The following is a 20862-nucleotide window of genomic DNA, read 5'->3' as shown; positions in this document are numbered from 1 at the left end:
ATAGCTGACTTGCAGGAAACCATGCGGAGTGACAGCTCGGCAGTATCTCCACACCTGAGCTGGCAGCAGGGCCTGTGGGGGCTGTGCCTCAGCCAAGTCCGCGGGGGCCTTAGGCAGATGTGGCTTGGCACTGGGAGCAGTATGCACAAAGTCCTGACCCTACAAGCCTGCAACTCCGCGAATGGGGTCTCAAAAAATATGTAAAAATCAAAACTCACTAGGGGACTCATCAATACTTAACTAGATGCAAATTATACTTCTATTCAGGGGAAACATTAGAAGGGAAAAGTCTGCCAATAATTGCTATGAAAACATTTATCTGACCCTGATCCATGTTGCTCACCAGATTCAATTATTTTAAATAATGTATGAACATGGAAACAAAATCATTGCTAATCAATATTAGATTGATTTTGTTGTAAAAAATTTACATTTTTGAAAGTTACCTGAAACTATCATTATCTCCTAAATCTGACTTAAGAATCTGATTTAAATAAACTTAAGAAATTTATTTTAAAATAATGTATTATTTCTATTTGTTTTTACAGCAAATACCATCACCTGTTTGCCTGTAGTTGTATTGCTAAACACAAGTCCTTCTAGGAGAGGTTTCTAGTTAATTTTAAAAACACAGGAGGAAAAAAAAAAAAACACAGGGGAAAGAGCAGAATAAGAGAAATTGGAAATCAAGTCAGAAGTAAGGTGGAAAATGTATGATATACCCATCAGCATCTGGTTAAATAAATTTACTGACATCATAAACAGCAAAATTGTTTGCACAAAGAACTTTTCTCTTACGTGAAAACTTCCTACTCTAAAACTTTCACTCCATTGTGATATTTATTGAGTGCAATTTCCTGCTTTAGGATGACTGAATTGCAGGGAGTTAATCTCGATTCAGGCTGAGGTCTTCCTGTTCACATCTTTGCAAGTGGAGCTTCCTGGGGAAGCTGAAAAGGAACCAAATGTTTCACAGCTGAAGCTCTTCACCTGACTTTCTCTTTATGACATAATTTATTTATTTTTTACAGTTCTGAGATTTCTGGTATTAAGCTAATGAAAGATGAAGATGTAAACATACTACTTAGAATATCTTGTATCTAGTAAAAATATATTCAACTGTGGAATTAATAAATTCAGAGACTGAATAAGTTAAAATTGCTAGACCTTTAAAACTTCCATTAGAGTTATTGCAATGGCAGCCACATATTTATATCTACTAAGAATCTTTTATCCAAAATTAGCACAAAAACTATTTAAAAAAAATTATTCTCAGTATCATATTGTTAAGGTACAATGATGATTAAAAGCTTGTTAAACAATCTTCTCCAATGAAGTGGATATCATTTTCAACTGATAAAATTATAGCAACGTAGGATGGAAGGTAAGTTACCTAGATTATAATTTTGCCAGCTACTTTAATGGTTTTAGTGTACCAGGGCTTGAATTTTCCCTTCTGCTGTTATATATTTCAATGCAATAAGAAATAAGGATTAATGGGCGATACAAAGGTTTTTCTGAGAACTTTAATTCTCTCAAGGTTCGAGTTCAAAGTTGAAAGATAAATACCAAATTCTACCTTACCAGTAAGATTTGACATAAATTCTAAAACCGTTTTTTACTCAGTACCTCTTGGAGACTAAGGGTTTCCTGATTGTTAGCTGAGCTACTAATATTCATGTGTGTGTGTGTGTGTGCGTGTGCGTGTGTGTGTGTGCGCGCGTGTGTGTGTGTGTGTGTGTGCAGTTGTGTCCAACTCTTTGCAGCCCCATGGACTACATAGCCTGCCAGGCTCCTCTGTCCATGGAATTTTCCAGGCAAGAATACTGGAGTGGGTTCCCATTTCCTACTCCAGGGGATCTTCCTTACCCAGGGATCAAAACTGTGTCTCTTGTGCCTACTGCATTGGTGGGTTGATTCCTTACCATTAGCACCACCTGGGAAGTTCTGAAGATTCATAGCCCCAAAGAAAGGAAGATTTTCACGAGTCCAAGATTTTTTTACTAACAAACTTTAACAGTTCTTACTGTGATCTCTTTCTCTTTTAAAAATGTACCTTAGACTTCTGCTAGCAAAAGGTCTCCAATTGGCTGGAATATCCAACAGATACTACCCTGTTCTGTGAAGTTAACTGTTCAGTATTTTCTCGGAGGCAAGATTACCACTTGAAAAATCATCAGCAATCACTTCCTGTCTTTTTCCCTAGGGGTTCCTACTAACTAAAGGTTAATCATCCATGTTCTTATTTAGCTCTTGAGTTCCGATTAGATCATAGTTTATAAAGTGGATGACTGCAGACTGCTAATTCTTACCTGACAACGCAGTGAACAAATACAACATATTCAGGAAATATGTCTTATTTTTCATTTTAACAAATCCATACCTGACTATTGCATCATTAAATGTAAAATCATGCTAAGTTTGGCTGCTCAGGAAAGAGATACTGATAAGATTTAAGTAGCCACATGTTATTCCCAATACTGTGGGGATTTGTACTGGCTAAGTTATTTACAACCAATTATGTTTTGGCTTCCTAGTAGCTCAGTTGGTAAAGAACCTGCCTGCAATGCAGAAGACCCCCGTTCAGTTCCTAGGTTGGGAAAATCTGCTGGAGAAGGGACAGGCTACTCTCTCCAGTATTCTTGGGCTTCTCTGGTGGCTCAGATGGTAAAGAATCCACCCGCAACTCAGGAGACCTGGGTTCGATCCCTGGGTTGGGAAGATCCCCTGGAGAAGGGAAAGGCTACCCACGCCAGTATTCTGGCCTAAAGAATTCCATGGACTGTACAGTCCATGGGGTCACAAACAGTCAGACCGGACTGAGTGACTTTCACTGTCACTAATATAAAACTTGATACGACATTATGAAAATGTTTCAGATGCAGGCTAATGTCAATAACAATGTATTATAGGTCAAACTTACCCAACAAACACTGAAAAATAATTTAATGAAATATTTGAAATTATTAAATATTTTTATACATATTTCTTTTCCCTTGGTGCACCTTCTCTTCTTAATATATATTTATGCATCTGTTTAAAACTGAAATAAAATAGGATTGAATAGTTTCAAACTACTGCAATTTGAAGAGAATGTAATGAAAATGGCAATAATATAATAAAAATGAATCAGATATAATATTCTAGAAAATCATTTTTTGGTAATTTTTACCACAAATATTAATAAAATACAAAAGAGAGGTTTTTTTTCCCCTAAATGAGCCATTGTTTTACTACTTTATATATAATTGGTCCTCTGCATTTGAGATTTTATATAATAAATATTTCAACAAATAACATTATTATATAATATCTGTAAAAACAGCCATGTCTCAGTTAAGTAAATTTAAAAACATGTATTTTCCCTTGATACAATGAAGCAGTTATTATAAAACTTATATTTCAAATCACGTAATGTTATCACTTAGCACATCATAGTCTTGTCAGGTCAAATCAGTTTGCAAGTTAAATATTACAAAAGAATAAAATAGCACCAAAATTTGAATTTTAGTTGCCCTTTTAAAAAGTGTATATAAAATTCTCTAATATTTCTGATTGTTGCAAAACTTACAATACACGTAGCATTTAATAATTAAGGAGGGGCTTTTCAGATTCATTTCTTTTTTTTCCTGCATGTAAAGGAAAAGATCCCACTGGTATGGAGTCCCCTGTCACTCTTTTCTGTGACGTCTTTTCTAAGCCCACTAGTGTCTCTAAACAGGCGTCACTGGGTTCCCTTCCGGCCTCAAGGGAGTTTGGCTCCTCCCAGCTCCCTCCCAATTATAAATATGTAGGCTAGATAATTGACCCACCCTTTTGACTGCTGCATTGTCTAAATGGAGCTGACTGCCTCCTACTAAACCACTAATAACAGGTAGGAGAGGAAGTACTAATTAATCAACTTGAATATCTGAAGTCATTATTGACTCAAATCCTTTGATACCTTCTTTAACTCTCCCAACTTTTAAACTCCCACTCTCTATGGTACCTGCACACCTCACATTCTGCTTAAACAGCAAAGCATTTAAAAAATAAATAGAATTTGCCAAATATATATATATATATGTGCACATATGCATATTTAAGGTCCTTTTTTTCGCATCCTAGTTTTACCAATCAGATCCTAAAATTTAAATACTTGTAAAGTCTAGAAAATACAATAGTGAAAATAAAGAAAACCTTATCCCCTTGGTCCACAGAGTATCTGTTCATGCCAATGTTTCCATCAGAAGTATAAGAGAAGCTCATGAAAGTGCACAATCAGAAAAAGCTGAACCTTAGACAAGAAATTCTAAAGTTACTTAAAGTTGCTGCTGCTGCTGCTAAGTCGCTTCAGTCGTGTCCGACTCTGTGCGACCCCATAGACGGCAGCCCACCAGGCTCCCCCAGCCTTGGGATTCTCCAGGCAGGAACATTGGAGTGGGTTGTCATTTCCTTCTCCAATGCATGAAAATGAAAAGTGAAAGTGAAGTCACTCAGTCATGTCTGACTCTTCGCGACCCCATGGACTGCAGCCCACCAGGCTCCTCTATAAATGGGATTTTCCAGGCAAGAGTACTGGAATGGGGTGCCATTGCCTTCTATGTTACCTAAAGTTTCCAAGTCCTAAAGATACATTCCAGAATGTAAAAACATAGAAAAAAATTAGTGTGTTAAAAATGATAAAGAAAAATCTCTGTGAGGATAATTTATAGCTTCTATTCCAGGCTACAAGGTTATGATCATTAGATATAAAGCCACCAGATACCATGGAAAAGAGGTCTTTCTTGCTCTTAAATTTAAGGTTGCAAAATGGGATTTGTATATCAAAGGAGGAGGGTTTTCAAGTTGGCTATCTAATATCATGGCTTTATCATTCCAGGTAGGTTTCAGGAACAATGTGCAGGAAATGAGACACCTGAATACATAATTGTCACTTAACTTTCCATCTTACTTAGACTCAGGTACCTGAATCCATTCTAAGTGTCTGCAGACCTACTCCCCTTTCCCTTAACTGGCCTCTTAGTTACAAAGAAATTCCCCAAGCAGATCATGTATGCAAGTATACAGATAAGAGACCAAACAATTAATCAGGTGAACTGTGTGCATTCTAGTAGAATTAGGGCTGCAATCTTCATCTCACAAAACAACAAAGATTTGGTGAAATTTAAGGCCAATATTTTAACACATTTCATTGGCATACTTGATTTCTTTCGATGTCATATAAAAAATTTTAAAGTAATATTTACTTTGATGTCTTTAAAAAAATCTGCAGTTATAAATTGTTTGGGCATTGTTGCATAGATAAACATGTTCGGTTCAGTTCAGTTCAGTCGCTCAGTCGTGTCTGACTCTTTGCGACCCCATGAATCATAGCACGCCAGGCCTCCCTGTCCATCACCAACTCCCAGAGTTCACTCAGACTCACGTTCATCAAGTCAGTGATGCTATCCATCCATCTCATCCTCTGTCGTCCCCTTCTCCTCCTGCCCCCAATCCCTCCCAGCATCAGAGTCTTTTCCAATGAGTCAACTCTTCACATGAGGTGGCCAAAGTACTAGAATTTCAGCTTTAGCATCATTCCTTCCAAAGAACTCCCAGGGCTGATCTCCTTCAGAATGGACTGGTTGGATCTCCTTGCAGTCCAAGGGACTCTCAAGAGTCTTCTCCAACACCACAGTTCAAAAACATCAATTCTTCAGTGCTCAGCTTTCTTCACAGTCCAACTCTCACATCCATACATGACCACTGGAAAAACCACAGCCTTGACTAGATGGACCTTTGTTGGCAAAGTAATGTCTCTGCTTTTGAATATGCTATGTAGGTCAGTCATAACTTTTCTTCCAAGGAGTAAGCGTCTTTTAATTTTAGGGTCAATTATAAACTATAAACACTTTATGATATGAAATTCTTGAGTCATTACTTAAAATTAGATACAAAGATGGTTTACTTATGTTCATGAAAATTAAATCTATATATAGTAATGTATCCATTAAATACACATTCAATCATTTGGGGTGAAAAATTTCCAAAATGTGTTCCATAGTGACCTGAGTTCTTAAATAAAGGATACATGAAGACACTGAGATCATTATAAATACTAATCAGGCTGCCTAAGGAAGTGTCATCTGAAGTCAGTGAAGTATGTGTAACTTTATGAATCCAGAAAAAGATTTTCTCTTAGATACATATGTTTCCCTCACATTTGAGAAATATTTCTTGATACCTCTGATATCAGAATAAATATGTAGTGTTAATAACTTTCCATTTAGATTCTATTCAGCTGTTTTAACTAAACTAGAAGTGGCAAATAAGCACATTGGTACAATCATGGATAAATGAGAAGCAGCAGGTTCTGAGTAGGGACTTAGAAGTGACTTATGTGAGGTTTCCCAAGTACATTTGGTAGCATCTTTTTGTAGTTACTTGGTGCTCTTTTTCACTGTTTCTAAGTTTCATTTTTATTCCAAATAGAAAAGGTTATTCAGAGAATTATGCTTAAAATGTGTAAATTTATCAAAATGCAAGTAAGTATTTATAGTAAAGCAAAAAAGAAACTTAGATACCAAATGACTAGGATGTGAGCAGCATAATCTTCCTTTTTTTCTTTCCAAGTGGCAGCTGAGGATATTGAGACCCTATTTCATCATTAATGAAAAGGGATTTGAGAAATAGTGGGATCAAAAACAAAACTCATCCTGAAATCCCAGGCTAACAGAGCACCCTGGGATTCTATCTCCTACTTGTGACTAGACAGCTATACCCATGAGGTAACAGCTGTACTTGATGTAACACTGTGATTTACCCACTTGGTAATGAATGTAGCCTCTACATCAAGAGAAGTTTCTAAGCTTCCATGTTTATCTTATACATGGGTAGATAATTTTACATAAACAAGAGAGCCATTGATATTCAAATAATTTACACTGAATTGTCTACACATGAGAGATGTCCATGGCGACCCATCTACACAAAACTTTTAACTTTAATTTAACTTTATATCAGGATGTTTCTAAAAAATCTTACTCATTGACGTATCACTTTACACTTAGGATCAGAAAAATAAAGATTTAAAAATTATATATACATTTTAGGCCAAACATAACATATTTAACTTACTATTTGCCATTCATCTATGCCCTTCTCATTCGAGTGAGTAATCAAGTTGAGAACATTATGACTGTGTGTAGATTCATTCTATTGATAGATAAAAACAAATCCAACAAGTTGATTCTGCTTACAAAGACCAAGATAAATAACATGTTTGTTTGATTTTATGCTTCATTCTACAAGTACCACTGGCTTTACATCTTTACCACTGGCTTTACATCTTTAAAGCACTTGGTACATTAATGTGAAGATCTAATGCAATCTAGTCCAAGATAGTAACAATAGAAGACTAATGTTTTCCATTTAAAATAATATTTTCCTTGGTCTTTGAAAGTCCTTGAGGGGTAAACTATTTTAATTTAAGAGCTGCAATTGATCTTCAAATATTCAGCAATATTAAAAGCAAAGGGAGTCCTTTTTTCTTTAATCACTCAACTTAAAACTAAAATAAATGAAGATGTTCATAGCATGTGCTCAGGCTGCTAAGTCGCTTCAGTCATGTCCGACTCTGTGCAACCCCATAGACAGCAGCCCACCAGGCTCCCCCGTCCCTGGGATTCTCCAGGCAAGAACACTGGAGTGGGTTGCCATTGCCTTCTCCAGTGCATGAAAGTGAAAAGTGAAAGTGAAGTCGCTCAGTCGTGTCCGACTCCTAGCAACCCAATGGACTGCAGCCTACCAGGCTCCTCTGTCCATGGGATTTTCCAGACAAGAGTACTGGAGTGGGGTGCCATTGCCTTCTCCAAGGAAGCAAGGGGAAAGAAGAGTAAATAACTTTTGACAAATAACCTTCTTTGAACAAATGATATGGTGAGAGTCTCGCCCTTGAAAAACTGTAGCTTTTATAGTTTTATTATACATTGGCTCACTTTATTTCTTTATTTGTTGTTCAGTCACTAAGTCATGTCCAACTCTTTGTGATCCCATGGACAGCAGCCAGGCTTTCCTGTCCTTCATTATCTGCTGGAGTTTATTCAAACTCACATCCATTGACTGGTGATGCTATCTAACCATTTGACCCTCTGTTGCTCCCTTATCCCCCTGCCCTCAATCTTTCCCAGCATCAGAGTTTTTTCAAATGAGTCAGCTCTTTGCATGAGGTGGCCAAAGTATTGAAGCTTCAGCTTCAGCATCAGCATTTCTTTGTTTATTCATTCATATTTAAGATAATTAATAGTCATCAGTAAATGGCATTTTTATGTTATTGTTTATAATGTTTCCTATTGCCTCAGAAGAAAAAACTAATCTTAAGAAAATATGAAAGTGAAATTGAAGTCGCTCAGTCGTGTCCGACTCTTTGCGACACTATGGATGGTAGCCTACCAGGCTTCTCCTTCCATGGGATTTCCAGGCAAGAGTACTGGAGTGGGTTGCCATTTCCTTCTCCAGGGAATCTTCCTGACCCAGGGATCGAACCCAGGTCTCCTACATTGCAGCAGACACTTTACCCTCTGAGTCACAAGGGAAGCATAAAATTGTTTTAAAAAAGTGACCCATAATATTTTGGCATTTTTATAATAAAGTTTTTATGTCCAGTCCTCCCAAGCGTCTCATGCCAAGGATGCTTATTCCAGTTCTGGAAGGTTAAATGGTATGAGGATTGATATATAAATATAATAAGTTACCTCTGCATTCTATTTTATGATATATTAATATGACACAATTCCTTAACATGTATAAGACTTTAAACTAGAAAAAAGGCCATGCCTCATTTAATTGTTTGAGAAATAAGCATGGCATTTTTCTTACCAAGTAGGTAAAATAGCATACCTGCTTCCTATTATTATTGCTTGGATTTAATATGATGCATTTTAAGAACTTAGCTTGGTGTGAACCACATGATAAGCACACAATAAAGTATGTTTTTACTTAGCATCAAGAGCTTATATACCAATTTGAAAGCAATTCTCTAAAGCTGTGTTGTCCAATACGGTAGTCACTAGCTCCATATGGTTACCGGTACTTGCAGTGAGGTTAGTCCAAAATGAGTTGATGTGCTGTCATTGTAAAACACACACCACATTCTGCAGATAATTTTTATGAAAGGAATGGCAAATATCTCATTAATAATTATACATTGATTAAATCCCCGAGAGGAGGAAATGGCGACCCACTCCAGTATTCTTGCCTGGAATATCCCACGGGAAGAGGAGCCTAGCAGGCTGCAGTCCATGGAGTCGCAAAGAGTTGGACACAACTGAGCAACTGATGTGACTGAACACACATAGTGATTAAATATTGAATTAAAATGTTTTGGATATAGGCAGTTAAGTAAAATATATAATTAAAATTAATTGTATAGGATTCTTTTTTATTGTATTATTGTGCCTACTAGAAAATGTAAAATTACATGCATGGCTTCTATTGATATTTTATTAGATACTGTTGCTCTAGAGTATTTTACACAAGAATAACCCAGGGTGCTTTTTAAAAATGTAGATATCTTGCCCATGCCTGAGGTGAAGAGAAGCAGAACTGTACTTCCTAAAAGCTCCTCTGGTGAAACTTTTGTAGGCAAAAATTTTAAAACCATTTCCCTAGGTTACATACATTAGATGCTGCCAAGCATCCAGGCTCATCCTGTCCTATCTAAAAGTCCTGAAAGATTTGACTATTGCTACTTAGTGTCTGGTGAGAATATAGTTTGACATAAGTAAGAGACGCCAATTAAAAAGCCAGCGGTTACTTTAGGAGGGCTTCCCTGGTGGCTCAGATGCTAAAGAATCTGCCTGCAATGCAGGAGACGCGGGTTTGATCCCTGGATCAGGAAGATACTCTGGAGAAGGAATGGCTACCCACTCCAGTATCGTTGTCTGGACAATTCCAAGGACAGAGGAGCCTGGCGGGCTATAGTCCATGGGGCTGTAAAGAGACGGACATGACTAGCAACTAACAGTTTCCCTTAGGAAGGCTGACTCAACCAAATGGTCAACCTCAGAATTAAGGGGAATTCGCAGACACCTGATTTTAGAAGTAGAAGTGGAGTTGAAGCAAGTGGGTTTTTCTTAACATAGGGTGCAGACAGTATATAGATGATGAAGAGGAAGAGGAACTCTTCTGTGATTCATTTTTGGACACCTCTCCCTAGGACACACAGTTGAGATGCTTCAGAAGGAGGGGGAAAGAGTCAAAAAGAAGGGATGCCTTACTGAGTTTCTCACTTGTACTTTAAGGAGGGCTCATCAGTGTCATTTGTACTTTGAGGAATATCATGGTAAAGTGAAGTATTTAATAAATTCAACAAATTTAGAATAAAGACAGTTTACATTGAGAAAAATTAATACATGAAATTTGTTTAATGTAAAATCATATAACAAGCATAACTGTACCCAAAAAAGTGGCCCATTTTTTTCTGATAATGTTATACTAAAAGTTTTCTGGTTGTTTATTCAATTTGAACATTTTTATTCTGTCATGTGACAGAACTATCAAGGAAGTGATAACAGGCAGCAGAAGTAGAAGCAAAATGTAAACAAGAAAATCCAAGCAGAAAAAAATACATGATTATTTTTCCTCTAACTAAAAAAAATAATAATTCACTTTAGAAATAGAACATTTCAGTCTAATTTCCAAATAATATCACAGAACTATTAGCCATCAACAAGAAGAGACAATCATTGATCAGGAAAAGAAACTAGCAGATTCTCTGTGATATAGCTTAATGGTAGCCAACACTTCTCAGAGCCCTGGAAAGGCAGAGAAGAATTGGGACATGAAAATAAGAATTTGGGGAAAAAAAGCAAGTTCATAACTCCAAGGAGGCTGTGAGGATAAAGGAGAGAGGAGGAAAGCTGGCAGGAAGCCAACATCGAGGAGTGTCTGGAGCAATAGAAGACCCTCTTCTCCCATTTCTCTCTTCTTCCCTTTTAACATCTTCAGTAACAGGAAACAGATATCATGGCAGGAATTTTGGCAAGGGAATACCCACAAACATGCAGAAACACTGGGAATACTGTCTTTGAGAAAAAATAATGGAACTTGAAGCTTAACTCTCATACTTCTTCTGGAAACTTTAAAATCTGATTTTTCTTTTCAGTAATAAAAATTGTATGCATGTGTACATGAACACTCTATTTCCAATCTACAGAGGTAATGCCAATATTTTAAAGGAAGAGTCTGATGAAAAGATAGGCCTAAGTTTCATTACTGGGGATGAAGGTGGCTGAAGTGTAGAAATCAAATGAAAAGAAATAAAGACAGAAATATAACCCTAGCTTTTTGAGCCACATTTGTTTTTAACTAAAAAAATAATATGTAGGATAGATCTGTACTTAGAATGCAGATTAGTGTGTGAAACTTCAACGATGGTATTTTCTGATGTAAAGTAGCATTTATTTCTTAATTTATTTTAAAATATTTCAATTAAATTAGGTCATATTGTAGAAAAGTCTTTTGATTCTATTATATATATCTATATATTTATTTATAAATTTATATTTATAGCGAGCGCTTAGTTGCTCAGTTGTGTCCGACTCTTTGTGACCTCATGGACTGTAGCCTATCAGGCTATTCTGTCTATGGGGATTCTCCATGCAGGAATACTGCAGTGGGTTGCCATGACCTCCTCCAGAGGATCTTCCTACTCAGGGATCAAACCCAGGTCTCTCGCATTGCAGGCAGATGCTTTACTGTCTGAGCCACGAGGGAAGCCACATATACATAGATATACACAGTATATATTATAATGTATTTATTTGTATTTCAATGAAATTATAGTTAAGATAAAGAAATATTTCTATAATTTATTTTATTTTTGTATGAAGATAAACCTGTGGCATCCAATAATTTAGTATTCAGTCTCCACTTTTTCACTCTTCCTAGAAAATAGGAGTTTTTTCTTTCTTTATACAACACAGCTCAACATAAACTTGGCTGTTTGATAGGATTTCTTTTGCCTATCAAAGAACCTTTACTTTCAGAATTTCCTAAAAGCTGATCAACCAATTCTAGGAAACTCAATATCCTCTGTTTTACCATAAAAAGTATAAAAACAACAAGGAATCAGGATAGAAAATAAACAGAGTGATTGCTATATCTGTCCAAGAAGAAGGATGGCATCCTTGACACCTCTTGTCCCAGCATAATTTTTGTAGCACTTGCCACCATCTAATCATAATACTTTACATATTTATATCATTAATTACCATTTGATCCCTCCACCAGATACGATAGCAGATATAGCAGTGATTTTTGTCAATGCTATTCTTTGCCATATCCCAATGCCTGGAGCACTCCCTGGCATACAACATACTGAATATGTACTAAATAAAATTTGGTTGCTTACATTCATTAATTTGACCACTGAAACTGGTCTATAAGCTTTTATTCAGAGCCCACAATGTATAGGACACTGTGAATTCAGTGATTAATCAGATGTAATCTTATTTCCCGAGCAAGTCCTATCATTGTGGGAATCAGTTCAGTTCAGGAATACAGTCGTGTTCAGCACTTTACAATCTAATGGACTGCAGCATACCAGGCCTCCCTGTCCATCACCAAATCCTGGAGCTTACTCAAACTCATATCCATTGAGTCAGTGATGCCATAAAACCATCTCATCCTCTGTTGTCCCCTTCTCCTCCTGCCTTCAATCTTTCCCAGCATCATGGTCTGTTCCTGTGGCCACTGCTGAGTTTTCCAAATTTGCTGGCATATTGAGTGCAACACTTTCACAGCATCATCTTTCAGGATTTGAAATAGCTCAACTAGATTTCCATCATCTCCAGCAGCTTTGTTCATAGTAGTGCTTCCTAAGGCCCACTTGACTTCACATTCCAGGTTCTCTGGCTCCAGGTGAGTGATCACACCATCGTGATTATCTGGGTCATGAAGGTCTTTTTGTATAGTTCTTCTGTGTATTCTTGCCAACTCTTCTTAATATCTTCTCCTTCTACTGAAGTGAAAGTGAAAGACCTAGGACTTCCCTGGTGGCTCAGACGGTAAAGCATTTGCCTATAGTGTGGGAGACCCGGGTTCAATCCCTGGGTTGGGAAGATCTCCTGGAGAAGGAAATGGCAACCCACTCCAGTATACTTGCCTGGAAAATCCCATGGACAGAGGACCCTGGTAGGCTACAGTCCATGGGGTCGCACAGAGTTGGAGTTCTTCTGTGTTTTCTTGCCACCTCTCCTTAATATCTTCTGCTTCTATTAGGTTCATACAATTTCTGTCCTTCACTGTGCTCATCTTTGCATGAAAATTTCCCTTGGTATCTCTGATTTTCTTGAAGAAATCTCTAGTCTTTCCCATCCTATTATTTTCCTCTATTTCTTTGCATTGATAACTGAAGAAGGCTTTCTTATCTCTCCTTGCTATTCTTTAGAACTCTGCGTTCAAATGGATTTACCTTTCCTTTTCTCCTTTGCCTTTTGCTTCTCTTCTTTTCATAGGTACTTGTAAGGCCTCCTCAGACAGCCATTTTATTTTTTTGCATTTCTTTTTCTTGGGGATGGTCTTGATCCCTGCCTCCTGTACAATGTCACGAACCTCTGTCCATAGTTCTTCAGGCCCTCTATCAGATCTGATCCCTTGAATCTATTTGTCACTTCCACTGTATAATCATAAGGGATTTGAATTAGGTCATACTGAATGATCTAGTGGTTTTATACAGAATTCCCTGGAATTCAAGTCTGAATTTGGCAATAAGGAGTTCATGATCTGAGCCACAGTCAGCTCCTGGTCTTATTTTTGCTGACTGTATACAGCTTCTCCATCTTGGCTGCAAAGAATATAATCAATTTGATTTAGGTGTTGACCATCTGGTGATGTCCATGTGTAGTCTTCTCTTGTGTTGTTGGAATTCAGTTCAGTTGAGTTCAGTTCAGTCGCTCAGTCATGTCCGACTCTTTGTGACCCCATGAACCACAGAACTCCAGGCCTCCCTGCCCATCACCAATTCCCGGAGTCCACCCAAACTCATGTCCATTGAGTTGGTGATGCCATCCAACCATCTCATCCTCTGTCATCCCCTTCTCCTCCTGCCCTCAATCTTTCCCAGCATCAGGGTCTTTTCCAATGAGTCAGTTTTTCACATCAGGTGGCCAAATTATTGGAGTTTCAGCTTCAACATCAGTCCTTCCAGTGAACACCCAGGACTGATCTCCTTTAGGATGGACTGGTTGGATCTCCTTGCAGTCCAAGGGACTCTCAAGAGTCTTCTCCAACACCACAGTTCAAAAGCATCAATTCTTCGGCGCTCAGCTTTCTTTACAGTCCAACTCTCACATCCATCCATGACTACTGGAAAAACCATAGCCTTGACTAGATGGACTTTTGTTGACAAAGTAATGTCTCTGCTTTTCAATATGCTGTCTAGTTTGGTCATAACTTTCCTTCCAAGGAGTAAGCATCTTTTAATTTCATGGCTGCAATCACCATCTGCAGTGATTTTGGAACTCAGAAATATAAAGTCAGACACTGTTTCCACTGTTTCCCCATCTATTTGCCATGAAATGATGGGACCAGATGCCATGATCTTGTTGGAATAGACATATAAAAATTAATTAGAACACAGCATGATTACTCTATGTTGAATGAAGACTAAAAGCAGGAGAATAACTCATTTACATGGGAGCTAGGGAAAACACTGCATAGGAAGTGACACTGAACTGAGACACTTAAGTCTTGGAATATATGTCTGTTGCTGAGTAATGGAGAAGGATCAAAGGACATTTCAGACAGAAGAAAAAGAATGTACAAAAAGCATGGAGCTGATGAAGCAAATGTTCCACAGAGCAAAGAGCAAATAGTTTAGTGTGGCTAGAGTAGAGCATACTTGAGAAATAAATCAAGAGGTACAGATTAATTAATTCACTTGCTAAGACTCTTTTCCTCTGCTCATCAGTCTTCTTTTTATCCTATAGGAAGCTACTGAAGACTTCACTTGCTGAGAAAATAACTTAGGAGGACAAAGATATTTTGTGGGTTCTCTTTTTATTGTGAGCAGCAGTGAGGAAGGAGGACATGGAGGTAGAGGGAGTTTTCAGGGCCCAACAAGAAACTCGTTTGTACACTTCCCTGGTGGGTCAGGCGGTAAGGAGCCTGCCTGCAGTGCGGGAGACCTAGGTTCGATCTCTGGGTTGGGAAGATCCCCAGGAGAAGGAAATGGCAACCCATTCCAGTATTCTTGCCTGGAAAATCCCATGGACGGAGGAACCTGGCAAGCTACAATCCACAGGTTTGCAAAGAGTCAGACATGACTGAGAGACTTCACTTTCTTTCATGTAAACTTCTCAAGATATAAACAATTACTAGAACCAGAACTGTGCATCACTTACAACTACCACCAAGAGATGAAGAAAGCAGTAGCTTTAAAATTTTAGAAAATGAATTTTTACATGCAGTTTATTTATTTGAAAACAGAGATGCACATACAATTTTGAACAATAAAGCTGTACAACTTTCTAAGGTAAAGCACATTTGAGTTTTTGCCCCAGTTAGTATTACAGAAATGCACAAATATTATGAGATGTTAAGTGAGCCTGGTGTTATTGTATCAACCTCTTAGAGAGTTGAATTCGTGAAGTCACAGAGCCTCGGGTTCCAGTCTAGCTCTATCCCTTATTAACTATACAATCTTGGGCAAGTTGTTCAAGCTTGAGCCTCAGTTTCTTTACCTGAGAAAACCAACACAAAAACAATATCCTTCAGCACTGAAAGAATGAAATGACCTAATCAGCCTAAACACACCTTGCACAGTGTCTAATATATAACAGATCCTCTGTCAATGTGGATATCCTTAAGCTTCCTTATAAACATAATTGTTGAAGCCACCTGAACACCACCAAATGAGTTACAGAAACTCATCAGAAGTTTTGACCACCCATTCGCTTGTTAAACTATTCAATTAGATAATGTCAAAAAAAATACATATGGTTTTCTCAAGGGTTCACTTAAAATATTTAAATACCAAATCAAATTGAAGATAAAATACTGAAATCTTTTAAAAGGGTATCTGTATGTCATATGATAAATGATGAATCTCTTTAAATGTCTTACATACTTCCTTGAATAGTATTATCTTGTGACCTTCACTTTTGTACAGCAATAAAAGTACCTTGAGCCTGACAAGATTTATTGTTTCCAACTTATATCTCCTGCATTCGGTGTGAATTTCATTCCCATTAACACTGTACAATTTAAGACCTTTAATTCATAACCTTTGCAAACCTGAAACACCTCAGACCCCAAACAATCTAAAATAAATCAATATATAATGTTTTCTAAAGAAGAAAGGAAAAATAATAAAGTGATACATTTTTGCTCGTATCACTAGGTCTGCTTGAATATGACAACCTCCTTCCTTTTCACTTGATAAATGTCTTGGGAATGCTTTGCTGCTTGCCTGATATGGAACTGAACTTATTTCAGGACATGTTCTAATGAGTCATGGGAGAGGCTAAGAGTAAACCATTCTACTACTGCCCGGTCCTTCTAGAAAAACCTAGAGAGTGTTTGCAGCACATCTTTTTGTTGTTGTTGTTAAATTAATTTCTTTATTTTAATTGGAGGTTAATTACTTTACAATATCGTGGTGGTTTTCGCCATACATTGACATGAATCAACCACAGGTGTACATGTGTCCCCACATCCTGAACCACCATCGCCCCAACTCCGTCCCCACCCCATCCCTCTGGGTTTGCAGCATATCTTGATGGCTGAGTAGATAAGACAATGGCGGTGCTAACTGATAAAGGAGGCTTAAGTTATTACTGACGGTCCAACCTGACTCCAATTTGACAAGTGGAGTGAAAGTCGCTCAGTTGTATCCAACTCTTTGCGACTCCATGGACTATACAGTCCATGAAATTCTCCAGGCCAGAATACTGGAATGGGTAGCTTTTCCCTTCTTCAGGGGATCTTCCCAACCCAGGAATTGAACCCCAGTCTCCTGCATGCAAGTGGATTCTTTACCAACTGAGCTACAAGGGAAGCCCAATTTGACAAGGGGGTGTATAGAGATTCAGTGTATCTTATGAAAATGTATTTCAGAAGCACATGCATGCATGCTAAGTTGCTTCAGTCATGTCCAACTCTTTGTGACCCTATGGATGTCTCCTCTGTCCATAAGGATTCACCAGGCAAGAATACAGGAGTGGGTTGCCATTCCCTTATCCAAGGGATCTTTCTGACCCAGAGGTTGGACCTGCTTCAGAAACACACTCAAATATATTTTGTTGTTCAGTTGCTAAGTCATGCCTGAGTCTTTACAACCCCATGAACTGAATCATGCTAGACTTCCCTGTCCTTCACTATCTCCTAGAGTATGCTCAAATGCATGTCCATTGAGTCAGTGAGGTAATCCAATCATCTCATCCTCTTCCACCCTCTTCTCCTCCTGCCCTCTATCTTTCCCAGCATCAGGGTCTTTTTCAGTCAGTCAGCTCTTCACATCAGGTAGCCAAAGTATTGGAGCTTCAGCTTCAGCATCAGTCCTTCCAATGAATATTCAGGGTTGATTTCCTTTAGGATTGACTGCTATCCAAAAGACTCTCAAGAGTCTTCTCCAGCACCACAATTTGAAAGCATCAATTCTTCAGCACTCAGCCTTCTCTTATGGTCCAACTCCCACATCTGTATACATGACTACTGGAAAAACCTTAGCTTTGACTAGACAGATCTTTGTCCACAAAGTGATGTCTCTGCTTTTTAATATGCTGTCTAGTTTTGTCATAGCTTTTCTTCCAAGGAGTGTCTTTTAACGTTCTGCCATTATGTTTAGTGGTTTCTACTGTCAGTAACACTTTGAATAAAATGAAGATTTTATCAGTAAATTTCCTAGTAGTCAAATATAATTCAAACCTTATTTTAAATTATATTTATAATTATTTATTTTCCTTATTTATGTGTGCAATGAAGTTGCACAAGGTACTGGTAACTACTCCTTTGAGAAGAATACTTGGAAGAGGCTAGTTTGCAATTTTTAAAAATTCATCACATATATAACAATTTTTATATCTTTATTTTAAATGAGAATGTAAGCAACATGAGAACAACAGAGCCCAACAGAATGTAGGTGTTTAATAAATATTTGCTGAATGATAACAGAATCAATCTGTTCTCTAACAGAGCCTAAAAATGGTTCTTGCCATGGAAACCAGGCTCAAACTCAGTCTGAGCCCTGTGCCAAAAATCCATAGATTACATGGCACATGGAATGCCACCTTACATGGTGAGTTCTTGGTAGTCTTCCTAAGGCTTAGGGCCTACTTCAAGAATGTGTCAAGTTTGTTGACAATATATCTTCATACATCAACTGAGAAAAATTTGTAATTTATATGAAAATATACTTCTTAGGAGATTTTTGCTAACTTAACAATATTACCACTCAGAAAATATGCTGTTCACAGATTACAGCAACTGCATATAAACGGAGAGACTTTCATTCTGTTTCTTATCAATAAAAGAGTTGTAAAGGTTATCTCTCTCTTTGCAGTTAAAGATACATAAAGGGAAATAAGATATGTACCAGAAACAAAAAGATGTGGAATGAAAAAGTTAAGAGAAAGGCTTTGACCTGTCTTTTATAGTGCCCATGGTTGTTTATAGTGACTTAAAGAGTTGCCCAGGCATGATGCTGACATTTATGGTATTTTATCATCCATACCAATCCACTAAGAACTCTTCCGCTTTCATTAATATAATTTCATCAGAGATTCCTGGAATCTAAGCACTTATTCCTTTCAGAACTTCCCAAAATTCATGACACCAAGTTCAAATGCTCCCATTTTGAAGCCTAATATTTTTAACTGGTTTACAGTAACATATCCTTTACCAACACCACTGCAAATTGAATTACCATTTATTTAATTAGTAACTGTATGTGGGGTCAAACACCTTTATTCACAAATTTTGTCCCATTTATTTTCAGGCATTTTCACCCCAAAACAAGAATGCTAAAGGGAAGAGAAAAATAAGAGACTTCGTGTAGAAGAATCTGGGTCAAAGTTCCATCACCAGCTTCTGTGGCCACCAGTAATCACCAAGATTCACTGAAAGACAAGGACTTAGGAGGGTTTGAAAAAGTGTCAGCAGAAGAAGAGCCCGCATCTTCTAATATTTACTTGCATTGTTAACATTGCTCACATTCAGACCAAAACATAGCTTTCATTATTTTAAGAAGTGGAATATTGAGGCTAATTACTCAACTATAGTGGAATTTTCCTTCAAACTTCAGGTTCAAAACTAAAGAGAAGAGACAGCAGGTAGCTGCTGATACCCCCCCTACTCCTGGAATTATTCTCTTGCTTTGGAAATGTGTTGTGAGAACAAAAAGAGTAAAAAATTTTATAGAGGCTAATAAAAAATATATATATTTATATTTGTGCTCTGCTGTGCTTAGTCATCTTTGCAACCCCATTTAAAGAGTATCAAAGAGTATCAAATGTAAGTGCATCCACATAATGTAAGGGCTGACTTCCGTGGTGGCTCAGATGGTAAAGAATCCACCTGCAATGCAGGAGACCCAGATTCGATCCCTGAGTTTGGAAGACTCTCTGGAGAAGGAAATGGCAACCCACTTTAGTATTCTCGCCTGAGAATTCCATGGATAGAGGAGCCTCGCAGGCTACACTCTACGGGATCACAGAAAGTTGGACACAACTGAGCAACTGACACTCTCACTTTTACATAATAAAAAACTTGAGTTCCAATTATGTAGCTGACAAACTTTCAAAAAAAACTATTTCCCAACTATGATTATTTCACAACTTTCTAAAAGATAATGATGTAAGAAATATTTCATAGTGTGCACGTGAAGATTTAAGAAACATTTTTTAGTTGAGAAGCAGAAGAGGGACTCTTATTCTCAAAATGTTTCTGAGATCTTTGATCCTCTAACACTTTAATCAGAATAACCCAGCAAAGGACATTTATTAAGTACTATCACGTTTGAACATCCAAATGCCTCTGTAAAATCTTCACTATATTAAGCTCACTCAGAAATAATTGAATTGGTACAGCATCACGTTTAAGATATTTTAAAAGATTTTAAAGACAAAATTCTGATTGGCTTATACTATACAAGGGTATAGAGGTTAGAAATTTTTAAAAAATTAAGTCACTTTGCACTAAGCATTAGCCATACAGCTAATGATTCTAAACTACTTTGTAGTTCCAGTTCCCATATCTTAGTATGGCGCACAAAATCCTTAGAAACAGGAACTCCACTTATTTTATCACTCACCGTTTCCACTCTGTGACAAAGGACACCTCTAAGTCTTGCCCTAAGTATTTCTATTTCCCTTTCCAGAAAACACCTACTTGACCTTGAAAGTTCTGTGAAGGTCACTATCTACATTCTAGAAAAAGTTAGTATCTTTTTCTCTCCCATACTACTTCATACATATGCAGTCCAAGTGCTTTCAGTTCAGTTCAGTCGCTCTGTCGTGTCCAACTCTGCGACCCTATGGACTGCAGCATGCCAGGCTGCCCTGTCCATCACCAACTCCTGGTGCTTGCTCAAACTCATGTCCATTGCATCGGTGATGACATCCAGCCATCTCATTCTCTGTCATCCCCTTCTCCTCCCACCTTCAATCTTTCCCAGCATCAGGGTGTTTTCCAAAGAGTCAGTTCTTAACATTAGGTGGCCAAAGTATTGGAGTTTCAGTTTCAGCATAAGACTTTCCAATGAATATCCAGAGTTGACTTTCTTTAGGATTGACTGGTTGGATGTTCTTGCAGTCAAGGGAATCTCAAGAGTTTTCTCCAACACCACAGTTCAAAAGCATCGATTCTTTGGTGCTCAGCTTTCTTTATAGTCCAGCTCTCACA

General features: G+C 37.7%; 1 protein-coding gene across 11 annotated transcripts in view; it reads right to left on the bottom strand.

The window, feature by feature from the left end:
* The window catches only part of PCDH7 (protocadherin 7), a 473458-nt gene that overhangs the window by 419378 nt on the left and 33218 nt on the right, over positions 1-20862 (bottom strand). Inside the window, exons 2-3 of one of the 11 annotated variants that reach the window (XR_011567140.1) lie at positions 9030-20862; positions 1-8996 (exon numbers count right to left, since the gene is read on the bottom strand). The exon at positions 1-8996 is cut by the window's left edge and continues 9202 nt beyond it; the exon at positions 9030-20862 is cut by the window's right edge and continues 22777 nt beyond it. The exons of 9 other annotated variants lie outside the window; for them this stretch is intronic. The gene's annotated coding sequence lies outside the window, so the exon portion shown is untranslated. One more of the 11 variants, XM_019962562.2, reaches the window with a different exon arrangement.

Source organism: Bos indicus, chromosome 6 (assembly GCF_029378745.1).
Source record: "Bos indicus isolate NIAB-ARS_2022 breed Sahiwal x Tharparkar chromosome 6, NIAB-ARS_B.indTharparkar_mat_pri_1.0, whole genome shotgun sequence".
NCBI lineage: Eukaryota > Metazoa > Chordata > Mammalia > Artiodactyla > Bovidae > Bos > Bos indicus.
Note: the sequence above shows the minus strand (reverse complement) of the source record. Positions and strands in the feature narration are given on the sequence as shown.